This window comes from Amblyraja radiata, chromosome 38, assembly GCF_010909765.2.
Source record: "Amblyraja radiata isolate CabotCenter1 chromosome 38, sAmbRad1.1.pri, whole genome shotgun sequence".
NCBI classification, from domain to species: Eukaryota; Metazoa; Chordata; class Chondrichthyes; order Rajiformes; family Rajidae; genus Amblyraja; species Amblyraja radiata.
The window spans coordinates 17710961-17721627 of record NC_045993.1 but is presented as its reverse complement, the minus strand read 5'-3'; the positions used below and the strand labels follow the sequence as shown (position 1 = coordinate 17721627).

General features: G+C 42.9%; 1 long non-coding RNA gene across 1 annotated transcript; it reads left to right on the top strand.

Moving 5' to 3' along the window:
- The first annotated feature begins 1038 nt into the window (after nucleotides 1–1038).
- LOC116966991 lies at nucleotides 1039–8823 on the top strand. Its single transcript, XR_004410107.1, has 4 exons — nucleotides 1039–1082; nucleotides 2273–2357; nucleotides 4893–5008; nucleotides 8794–8823. It is a non-coding gene; the product is annotated as an uncharacterized LOC116966991 (long non-coding RNA).
- The last annotated feature ends 1844 nt before the right edge of the window (nucleotides 8824–10667 follow it).

Genomic DNA, 10667 nt, shown 5'->3' with positions numbered 1-10667 from the left:
TGGCCCACTGTACTAATTGCATCAAACCCTTGTGCCAATTGAATTACATTCCCAACTTTGTGTCGGAAAGATGGTTACCTTGTTTACTCTGAATGGGCCAGTAAGAATATCATCATCTTATGCATAGGGAGAAACTGCAGATGCTGCACAGATAGACATCAGCGAGACAGGCAGCATCTCTGGGGGGGAGGAATGGATGACATTTCGGGTCGAGACGTCTGAAAAAGGGTCTCAATCCGAAACATGACCCATTCCTTCTCTCCAGAGATGCTGCTGAGTTACTCCAGCATTTTGTATTTTTTTCTATAATATTATAACCACTCAAACAATCTATCTGCTGCAGTTCCTAGCGACTCTCTCTTTGCAACCTTTCTTCTGCAGTCCTGCCAATGTTGTAAACTTTCTTGTGTTTCTCTAGTGAACTCCCATCAATCCTGTAGGGAGGCAACCAGAATCCACACAATGTTACAGGTACGGCTGAGCTAACAGTTCCACGATGCCTGTCCCACTATCTTCAAAGACGCTTGAACAAGCTCTCCAAAGATAGACACAAAATGCTGGAGTAACTCAGCAGGAGGGAACATTAGATGCTGCCTGGTCCGCTGAGTAACTCCAGCATTTTGTGTCTATCTTCAGTGTAAACCAGCATCTGCATTTCCTTCCTACACAACAAGCTCTCCAAGATCTTTCTGTGCCCCTCCACGGTTCAGTATCCTTTCAGCTATAATGTACACCCTTGCCTTGTCTCCCTCGCCAAAGGATCAACAATTGTAAAATAATGCATTTTTTAAAATGACAAAGATACTGCTTTGCATTGATTTCAAAGTTTACAAGGAGGAGCACTGACTATCCAGCTCTTGTGTGTTTAGTAGGAGACGACGTTGCTCCCACTTATCCACAAGCTGCTCTTCGGTTCATCAGAAGACAGCACAGGGGAACCACTGACAGCACAGCTGGTGAAGCGCAAGGAACTTGAGGCCCTCCTTGCTGGCTTGGAGAGGAAGATCCTCGCAGAAGCTTCATTTCATCGTGGTCTGGCTATGGAGGCACACACGGCAGCTGTCAGAGCAGGGATTATGAAGGTACAAGCATGCAAGCATCCAGTGGCTCTAACTCTGGAGCAGATTATTGTAGTTCAGAACAGTAATTTATTCATAATATGTAGAGTTAATGAAATTGGGGCATGTCTTGCTCTACGTTTCATGAATTCAGCACTTTCGCTTGCAATGTGTCAATGAACACCACATCCTTAACAGTGCTCCCATGAAGTGTCTGAGAGTCCCTCAGTGTCTAGTGGTGGCCAGACCTTAGACCAAGGCCACTCCCCCACAGCCTCTGCGGTGACTGCACTGAGCTTCAGTGTGTCCCTCACACCACATACACTCGCACCTTGGAATGTGCCAGTCGGCAGCAATTCATTTACCAACATTTTATCCGACACCTTTACCGACAGGAAGATCAATTTTTGTGCAGACCAACGTGAGTCTTCCGCTGAGATAATGATCTTCCAGCAGCAGTTGACATTTATCTTGTTGTGCGTCCCTGTGAACAGCTCATAGATCACTGATGCACAACTGCTCAGGGTGAACCATGACAAGAGGCCTTGCATTCTTCTTCTGACCTTCCTGTCAAACACCCAGTGCATAAGGAGGTGAATGTTGTCCACACCACAACCAGCTCAATGGCAGCGTGCAGTGGGGTGCTTTTCTGACCGAGCAGGCAGCGTTTGACTGGGAGGGCTCCTCACACTACTGTTGCCGAGTTCCTCGATCTGCTTGGGGAGCCATCTGATGGGATCCATCAAGTCCTTCTCCCAGTGCCTGTAGCTCGTTCCATGCTGATCACTTGTGGTCACAGGTAGTTTTCTACACGAACCTTTCTGTGAAGGACAGATAGTAAGGCAATGTCAAACTGAATAGAACATTGCATAAATCTACACCAGCCAACATGTTCCAGCTACACTAGTCCCACCTGCCTGCGTTTGCCCCATATCCCTCCAAACCTCTCCTATCCCTGTCAATCTACTTTAATAATTATTGACCTGATCACATAATCCTGCTGCCTTCTATGCAGTATACATGGGCTCTCCATTGCTCACTTTTATTGGACCTTGCTAATTCCAGATTATGAGAATGGATAAGAGGGATCATTTTGTGGGAACTGTTGAAGGGAGCGTTACCGTCTGATTTCTGCATGTGTGTGGGCTCTACACTCTATTGCACTCTACTGCCCCCTTCTTATCCCAGATTATTGTTATTTTTTCCTTTGGTAGGAAGTGAAAAGCATTGTGGAGCAAGCCTTGAAACTGTACAGCGCTGACAGGGTTGGATTGGTGGATTATGCACTGGAATCTGCTGGTAAGTATCAGACAAAAGCCCGGACCAAATAAAACTCTGAATGTAACAGACTGAAAGGGTGTTGTGTGGGCTGGCACTTTAGTCATGCTTGACTTGATCCTGTGGAATGGGGTGTTCTTTCACACTGGGCAATATGTCCTGAATAGGCAAGTACAGATCTATGTTCACAGTACAGGTTTCCCCAGAGCTGCTGAGGTTCACACTGCTGAATGTTAATTTAACTTGTAACTGCTTGATGTTGCGCCAGCCACAACTCATTTAAAGGCCGAGCCATCGGTGGGATGGCCTTGCCCTGGGGCACCATTGGCTATCTTCATTCTGTCCACTGCTCCATCATCCCTGCAAACATATTGGTTAATCTCTTGTGCACTCTCTCCGAAGCTTCATGCCTTTCTGAGGGCAAGGCAGCCAGGACTGGATGCATTGCTCCAGCTGTGGCCAAGCCTGTGTTTTACAAAGTTCTCCCATCACTTCTTTGCTCTTGTACCCTGAGCCGTTATTTATAAGGTACAGCAGTTTTTAAACAACATCCGAAACTTCCTTTTTTCAGTAAACTAGGCACATATATTACCCACGTGTGTAAGAAGGACGTGAAGGTCTGATGAAGGGTCTCGACCCGAAACGTCACCCATTTCAGAGACACTGTTGTTTCTTAACTCCTTTTAGAATTGTGCCCTCCAGTTTACATTGCCTTATTCCTCCTCTCAAAAAGAAATATTTCGCATTTGAATTACAGCTGTAACCAGCCTGTTCAAACCCTATTCTGTATTTGCCTCCAATTCCATTAATATCTCCTGTTCACAGTATCATCTGCAAATCTGGAACTCCAAGTCATTTAATGCGTATGAAGAAAAGATGGGTCTTATTCTGCCCTCTGGCCAATTTTACAACTTACAATTAACCTACAAACCTGTACATCATTAGAGTGTGGGAGGAAAGTAGAGCACCCGGAGAAAACCTATGCAGCCACAGGGAGAATGTAAAAACTCAGTACAGACAGCACCCAGTCAGGATCAAACCCAAGTCTCTGGTGCTGTCAGGCAGGAGGTCTACCGATCCGTCACTGCTGCCCTGATTTAATTGCTCCCCTCTTCTGTTGGTTAGCCAGTTTTATTCCTTGAAGCAAAGTTTAAGTTGCAGAGAAAGTGAGAACAAAATAGATGGACTGGAGACCAGGAGACATTTGAGATGAACATCGACACCAGCTGGATCGGTGAAGATGCAACTAGTGGCAGACGAATGAAATCTTAAACACTGTAGAAATGCAAGAAAAGAAGACAAGCTCATGGATTGAAGGGTGGATAGAAGCTTGGTTCTTCTCAAGCTAACATTGGACAATTGGAATTGTGTAGAAATCTGAAGATCTACTTTAGGTTTCAGCCATCTGCAGAATCACCAGGATGCTGCCTGGATTAGGCAGAATGCTAGAATAGAATATTAGCTATAAGGGGAGGTTGGACAAACGGAATGTTTTTGCTGGAGCGTCAGAGGCTGAGACGAGACCTGATAGAAGTATATAAAATAATGAGAGATATATAGATGGAACGGCAGTCTTTTCCCCAAGGTGGAAATGTCAAATACGCGAGTTAAGGTGTGGGGGGGGGGGGAGGGGGGGATGTTTAAAGGAGATATGTGAGGCAAGTGTTTCTTGCACAGCTGTAGGTGTGCTGTCAGGGGAGGTGGTGGAAGCAGATACAATAGTAATATTTAAAAGGCATTTGGACAGATACATGTACAGACAGGGAGTAGAGGGATGCAGAGCATGTCCAGTCAGATGGATGTGTTAGGTTGACATCATGGTCGGTGCAGACACAGTGGGACAAAAGAGCCTGTTCATGCGATGTAAATAAATGTTCTACAATATATGAGAAATATATGTTCTACAATATAAATTGTCCTTTCTGGATAGTCTCTAAACTAGGTCAGATGTAATGCTATATGGTTTTATATTATTGAGAAAAAGAATCTATGCAGACAGCAGTCATTTGTTGCACATGTTCCCAGCTAACTGCCCACAAATAACAATATTGTTATACCTTGGTCAGCTGGTAGAAGTTTTGTTTCCATTTTATGTTACAGAAATCATTCTCATTGTACTTTTTTTTTGCAAAAATAGATCCTTGTTTATTCTAGTTGTATTGAATGGCAAAATGATGAGAGCAAGTAAATGGTTGAGATTTGGGAGGGTACTTATCCAACCATTGCCACCTGGTGGCCATTCAGCTGTATTTAAAGTTTCAGCTGGATTCTGTGCTCCAACCTGTTGGACATTGTATGAAAATTAGTTTTCAAGTTTACTTAAACAATTGTTACAATTGTGATTGTAACATTAAATTATTTCTACAGTTGTGCTGGATGTGTTGAGTTCTTGGACAAATTAGAAAGTACTTCTTAGTGGTCAGCACTCAAGCAAAAACTTTCCAATCCCTCTGCCAGAGTTCTGCAGTTCTCTGCAAACCTGCATATTTCTTGAAGGATTCATGATTAACTTTGTCAATTCAGTGATATGATAATGATTCTTTTTTCTCTTGTTAGGTGGCAGTGTGATCCACACGCGCTGCTCAGAGACGTTAGAGACCAAGACTGCTCTTCTTAGTCTGTTTGGCTTTCCACTGTGGTACCAATCTCGGTCACCCAGAGCTGTCATTCAGGTATATAATCCTTGTACTGCTGCTCCCTTCTGTCTTGAAAGCAGTGACCTTTGAATACTTTCCCAGAGGCAGCAAAATACAGGGACGCTATAGGTCCACAACTTCAAGATTTGCTGTTGGGGGCACCACAACTAGTGTGTGTCTTCTACTTTATCAAGGTTTATGTGAAACATACTCTGTCTGCATAACAGTTCTTCCCTGTCAGAAGAATGTAAGGTATTGATATATATGTCGAAAAAAATCATGCACTGGCCCACCATGCGTGCTTGTTCAGTACCACAGTTGTGGGATATGGAATAGAAACATGGAAATTATAAACAGGAGTAGGCAATGTGGCCCGTCAAGCCCACTCAACCCCTCAGTATGATCATGGCTGATCATCCAAATTGAGTCCCCAGTTGGGGGACTTCCCATACCTTTCCCCCCATACCTCTTGGTCCCTCTAGCTACAAGAACAATATTTAACTCATGAGTATATTCAACGATCTGATTTCAATTGCATTCCATGATAGAGAATTCCTCTGGTTCACCACTCTGGATGAAGAGATTTCTCCCCATCTGAGTTCTACATGACCTCACCTTATCCTCGCACGGTGATCCTGGTCCTGAAACTCCCCAGCATCAGGAACATCTTACCTCGAATCTTCCAGTCCAGTTCTATAAAATGATCATTCCTTCCAAACTCCAGTGAATATTGACCAGATTGCTCTTCATACGTCAGCCCTGCTATTCCTACAGTTAATCTGCTGCACTTTTGCTTTGTTCCCTCCATAGCAAAAATATCCTTCCTTAAGGAAATGTGGGCTCCTTCCATCTGCTTTAACCAAACTACGACGCTTTATGGTCCCCATTCCTCTCACCTGGATGTAGATTGCCAGTGTGTTTGTCAAAACTTCAATTGAGTTCAGATTTTTTATATCCACTTATGGAGTCATATTAGCAATGTTACAAAATTTTGAGATTTTAAAAATCAAGTCTGCAATTTATCCCATCAGATAAAGCATAAAAATAAGTTTAATTTGACACCTAATTCACTTTCATATCTCAAGTATTAAAAAAGTTATAGCCATTTTCATACTGGGAAATGAGCATCTTGTTCCCTATTGATTTTCTATGGACATAACAAAAAAGCTGTGATCGTGAACAGTCAAAAGCCCATAACTTTCTTAAAAATTAAGAGAACTGAATGAAATTTTCAGTTATCATAGATTGAAGCATTCTGAAACAAATATAAAATAATCTTACTTGGATGACCTGAAATTAAAGCATATAATTAGTTAGTTACCTAATTGTAGCTAATTTCAGACTTCAATTACTAGATCTAAACATCTATCCATTTCTTAATAAATGATTAACATTTTTAAATAGCCTAAATGTCCAAATAATATTCACAAATAATTCACAATAAAACATGATTTTTAAATCTCATTTACATTAATTTATAGGCCAAATGGAAGGAATTTAGTGTTCAATTGCTGTAAATAAATGCCCATTTAAATCAGCTTTCCAGTGGGTCCCTGTGGAACGCGCTGGTTTAGAACGTTCACATTGCGGTAGATTTGTGCCCCAAATGCCGAGAAAAATACTGCGGGATATAATGGGGCCAAAATGAGCTACTCGTAATATTAAACTTGGTATAAAGGGATCTTTAGAAGCCCTATTTAATGTAAAAATATATAACTTACCTTCTGTGGTTTGCTTTATGAGACCCTGCGGTTGCTGGTGGCCGCGGGTTTAGAGATTGATTTTTAAACTACTATAACTATTATACGAGGCCTTTAAAACTAATAATAGCTTTTGCGACGGGGTCTTCCAGCGATTTTTCGTTAATAATTAACTAGGCTGAACATCTTCGATTTGAACAGCCTAGAGAAAATCGCGTTTTAAACCCGCCCCCCTCTAAACGGCGCCAAAATCGCGCACACCCGCAGCGACAGATTTTCAGCGACGCTTCAGGTAGGCTTTGCAACATACCTAGTCATATAGCACAGAAACAGGCCCTTTGTGCCCAACACGTCCACGTCAACCATCAACTAATCCCATTTGCCAGCATTTGCCTGTAGCTTACAGAGGTGCCTGAGTCCAGAGGGTTGAGATTTTAAAGCAAAGAAAGATTTAGAGGAAATCGGAGAAAGCATATTTTGGGTTGCATTTGATCACACTGCTCGAGACAGAGGTCCTGCTGGTTCAGGTACTTGTCCTGATACCCTGTACTTTGTAAATGGTGTGAGAGTATCTGTCTTGGGGGCAGTGTGTTAAAAATGTCTCAGTAAATCCTTTTTTCTGCATTAACTTCATAATTGACACACCATGAACCAAAAGCACAATGGGCTCTGCTGGAAAATTGTATCGCCTTTTCACATTGTGCAGGGTTGAGGTAAATTGGCAGAAAACATTGAGGGGTCGATACTGCAGATTCCTGCCATAGTAACCCCCATCCCAACAACCCATCCCTGTTACCAAAATAGCCCTTGACACCTGTTCTAATCAAGAATTTGTCCATCTCTGCCTTAAAAATATCCACTGACTTGGCCTCCACAACCCTCTGTGACAATGAAGTTCCTCCTCCTTTTTAAAAGCGCACCTTTAATTCTGAGACTATAACCTCTGGTCCTAGACTCCTCCTACCAGTGGTAACATCATTTCCACATCCACTCTATGTCTTTCATTACTGTGTAAGTATCCTCGTATCCTCACGTGGATCGGGTCCAAAAATCCATCTCCTGTCCCTTTCGGAAGAATCAGTGTTCTGTTGAAAGCAAAGGGGATAATTGTGGGCAGCACAGTAGTAGAGTTGTTGCCTTACAGCGCCAGAGACCCCGGTTCGATCCCAACCCTGGGTGCTGCCTGTACGGAGTTTGTATGTTCTCCCCGTGAGTTTTTTCCTCCAACTCTCCAAAGACGGACAGGTTTGTAGGTTAATTGGCTTGGTAAATGTAAAACAAAATTGTCCCGAGTGTGTGTAGGATAAACATAGAAAATAGGTGCAGGAGTAGGCCATTCGGCCCTTCGAGCCTGATCATGGCTGATCATCCAACTCAGTATCCCATCCCTGCCTTCTCTCCATACCCCCTGATTCCTTTAGCCACAAGGGCCACATCTAACTCCCTCTTAAATATAGCCAATGAACTGGCCTCAACTACCTTCTGTGGCAGAGAATTCCACAGATTCACCACTCTCTGTGTAAAAAATGATTTCCTCATCTCGGTCCTAAAAGTCTTCCCTCTTATCCTTAAACTGTGACCCCTAGTTCTGGACTTCCCCAACATCGGGAATAATCTTCCTGCATCTAGCCTGTCCAACCCCTTAAGAATTTTGTAAGTTTCTATAAGATCCCCCCTCAGTCTTCTGAATTCCAACGTGTACAAACCGAGTCTATCCAGTCTTTCCTTATATGAAAGTCCTGCCATCCCAGGAATCAGTCTCGTGAACCTTCTCTGTACTCCCTCTATGGCAAGAATGTCTTTCCTCAGATTAGGAGACCAAAACTGTACGCAATACTCCAGGTGTGGTCTCACCAAGACCCTGTACAACTGCAGTAGAACCTCCCTGCTCTTATACTCAAATTCTTTTGCTATGAATGCTAACATACCATTTGCTTTCTTCACTGCCTGCTGCACCTGCATTCCTACTTTCAATGACTGGTGTACCATGACACCCAGGTCTCGTTGCATCTCCCCTTTTCCTAATCGGCCACCAGTGTTAATATTTCCTGTTTCCGCGCTGAATATCTAAATGAAACTGAGATTCTTTCCTAATTTTTTTGTTCTTGTTCTCTCTTGCAGCCGTAGGTTCATCCTGGGAACTGTTGGCCATTTAAAGGCTCCCAAGGCTTTATTGTCATCGAGCTTGCTGAATGGATCTGGCCTACAGCCTTTACCCTAGAGCACATTCCCAGATCAATTTCTCTGGGTAGATCAATTAGCAGTGCCCCTCAAGACTTCTCTGTTTATGTGAGTGAAACCTATAGAATATGAGTGTGTGTTTGGTAACCTTGGTGTTTGTCTGGAGCATGCTGCTGAACATGGCAAGGCTTTCTTGGACATTGGATTCCATGTTCAGGGTCCCGAGTGGTCTCACAATCCACGTCAATAGGATTAACAAGTTTTGTTAAAAATGAGCAAATTCCATTTCACAGTCCAGAACAATAATCCCTCAAATAGAAGGCCCACTAATATAATCTTCAATCTTCCATGCTACACAAGTTGCTCATACTGGTATTTGAACTGTGATTCTGGGTTTTCACTGTCTTCACTGAGTTTTGTCACTTTATTGCACAATCCTCAACACTGTTAACCACAAAAGCTTCATACAGTGATTAAGCAACTTTACAACCAATAGATGAGATTAAAGTTAACACACCCTACACATACTAGGGACAATTTTTATGGCAAGTGCTTTCCTGAGTGGGAGTGAACAATTCTTCACTGGTATTCTCTCAGGATTGAGGATGACTTGCTTCCACTTTAGTTCTGTGGGGTATAGAGGTGCCTGATGAGGCCCCTGTGGTGGGACACACTGATTCTACCACCGTTTCATTCTGTTTGATTGTGTACAGATTCACTTCATGTGCTAAATGAGGTGATGACATTTTTCCAATTGACTTTTAGGGAACTACTAGTTATGTTTGAAATGAAATGACTTTATATATTCAACCAAGCTTTCTTCCAGGCAAGGGTGAAAGTCCTACTTTCACCAGCTTGTATAATTGTTGGGGTGACTGGAGAGTAATTTTCTGTGTGCAAAGCTTGCTAATTTCTACTTGTTCACAGGGCTTGGATGATGAAAATCAAGCCGAAGGGGTCCTTTCGGGAAAATACACGTATAACGAGGAAGGGGATTCCATCCAGACGTTTGAGGTGCAGGTATGGAAGTGCATAAAGGATCATTGATTATTTGCTGGAACAATCCTATAACCTTGGCCTTTTCCTGTAAGCTTTAATTTTCTTTGCCTCAAATATTTATCTATCCTTTACAAAAATATGCTTTGCGATGTAGTAACTGTTAACCAAAATCTGGCATGTGCCAATATTTGACAGTTTGATGTCAGGTTTGACACCAGTTTGACACTGGTGTTTGAACTGTGATTCTGAGTTTTGGTGCTGACTTCACCCATGTTTTAGTTTAGCTTAGAGATGCAGTGCTGAAACAGGCCCTTAGTCCGCACCAACCAGCGATCCCCGCACACTCACACTATCAATAGACAATAGGTGCAGGAGGACTGTGTTCATGGCATCTTGTAAACTGTGAATACTATTCAGTGGATTTAGACTTAAACCCGGTGTGTTTTGGCTGGCTAGATTTGACAGCAATCTAGGGCACTTCCTCAACCAGTCTTCCCAATAGGCTTGCACCTTTCTTTACTAGGGTCAGCGTTTCTGGCTTCCTGTGAGGTTCCAACTGTGCCTGTACCGCTGCTTGTCCGTAAATGTCAATCTTCTCGCCTGTGTAGGATTTCAGCTTGAGGCTACAGGGATCTAGTCTGGGGTCCTGACCGAGTTTTCTGGAGACTTCTTCTGGTACGATAGTCCATGGATTTCCAGTGTCAACTTCTAGTTGTACCTCCCTGCCGTTCACTATCAAAGTGGCTGTATACGGGTCAGAGTTCGTCAACTTGTTGATCGATTCATCTTCCAAGTGGCTCATGGTTGATGAATTT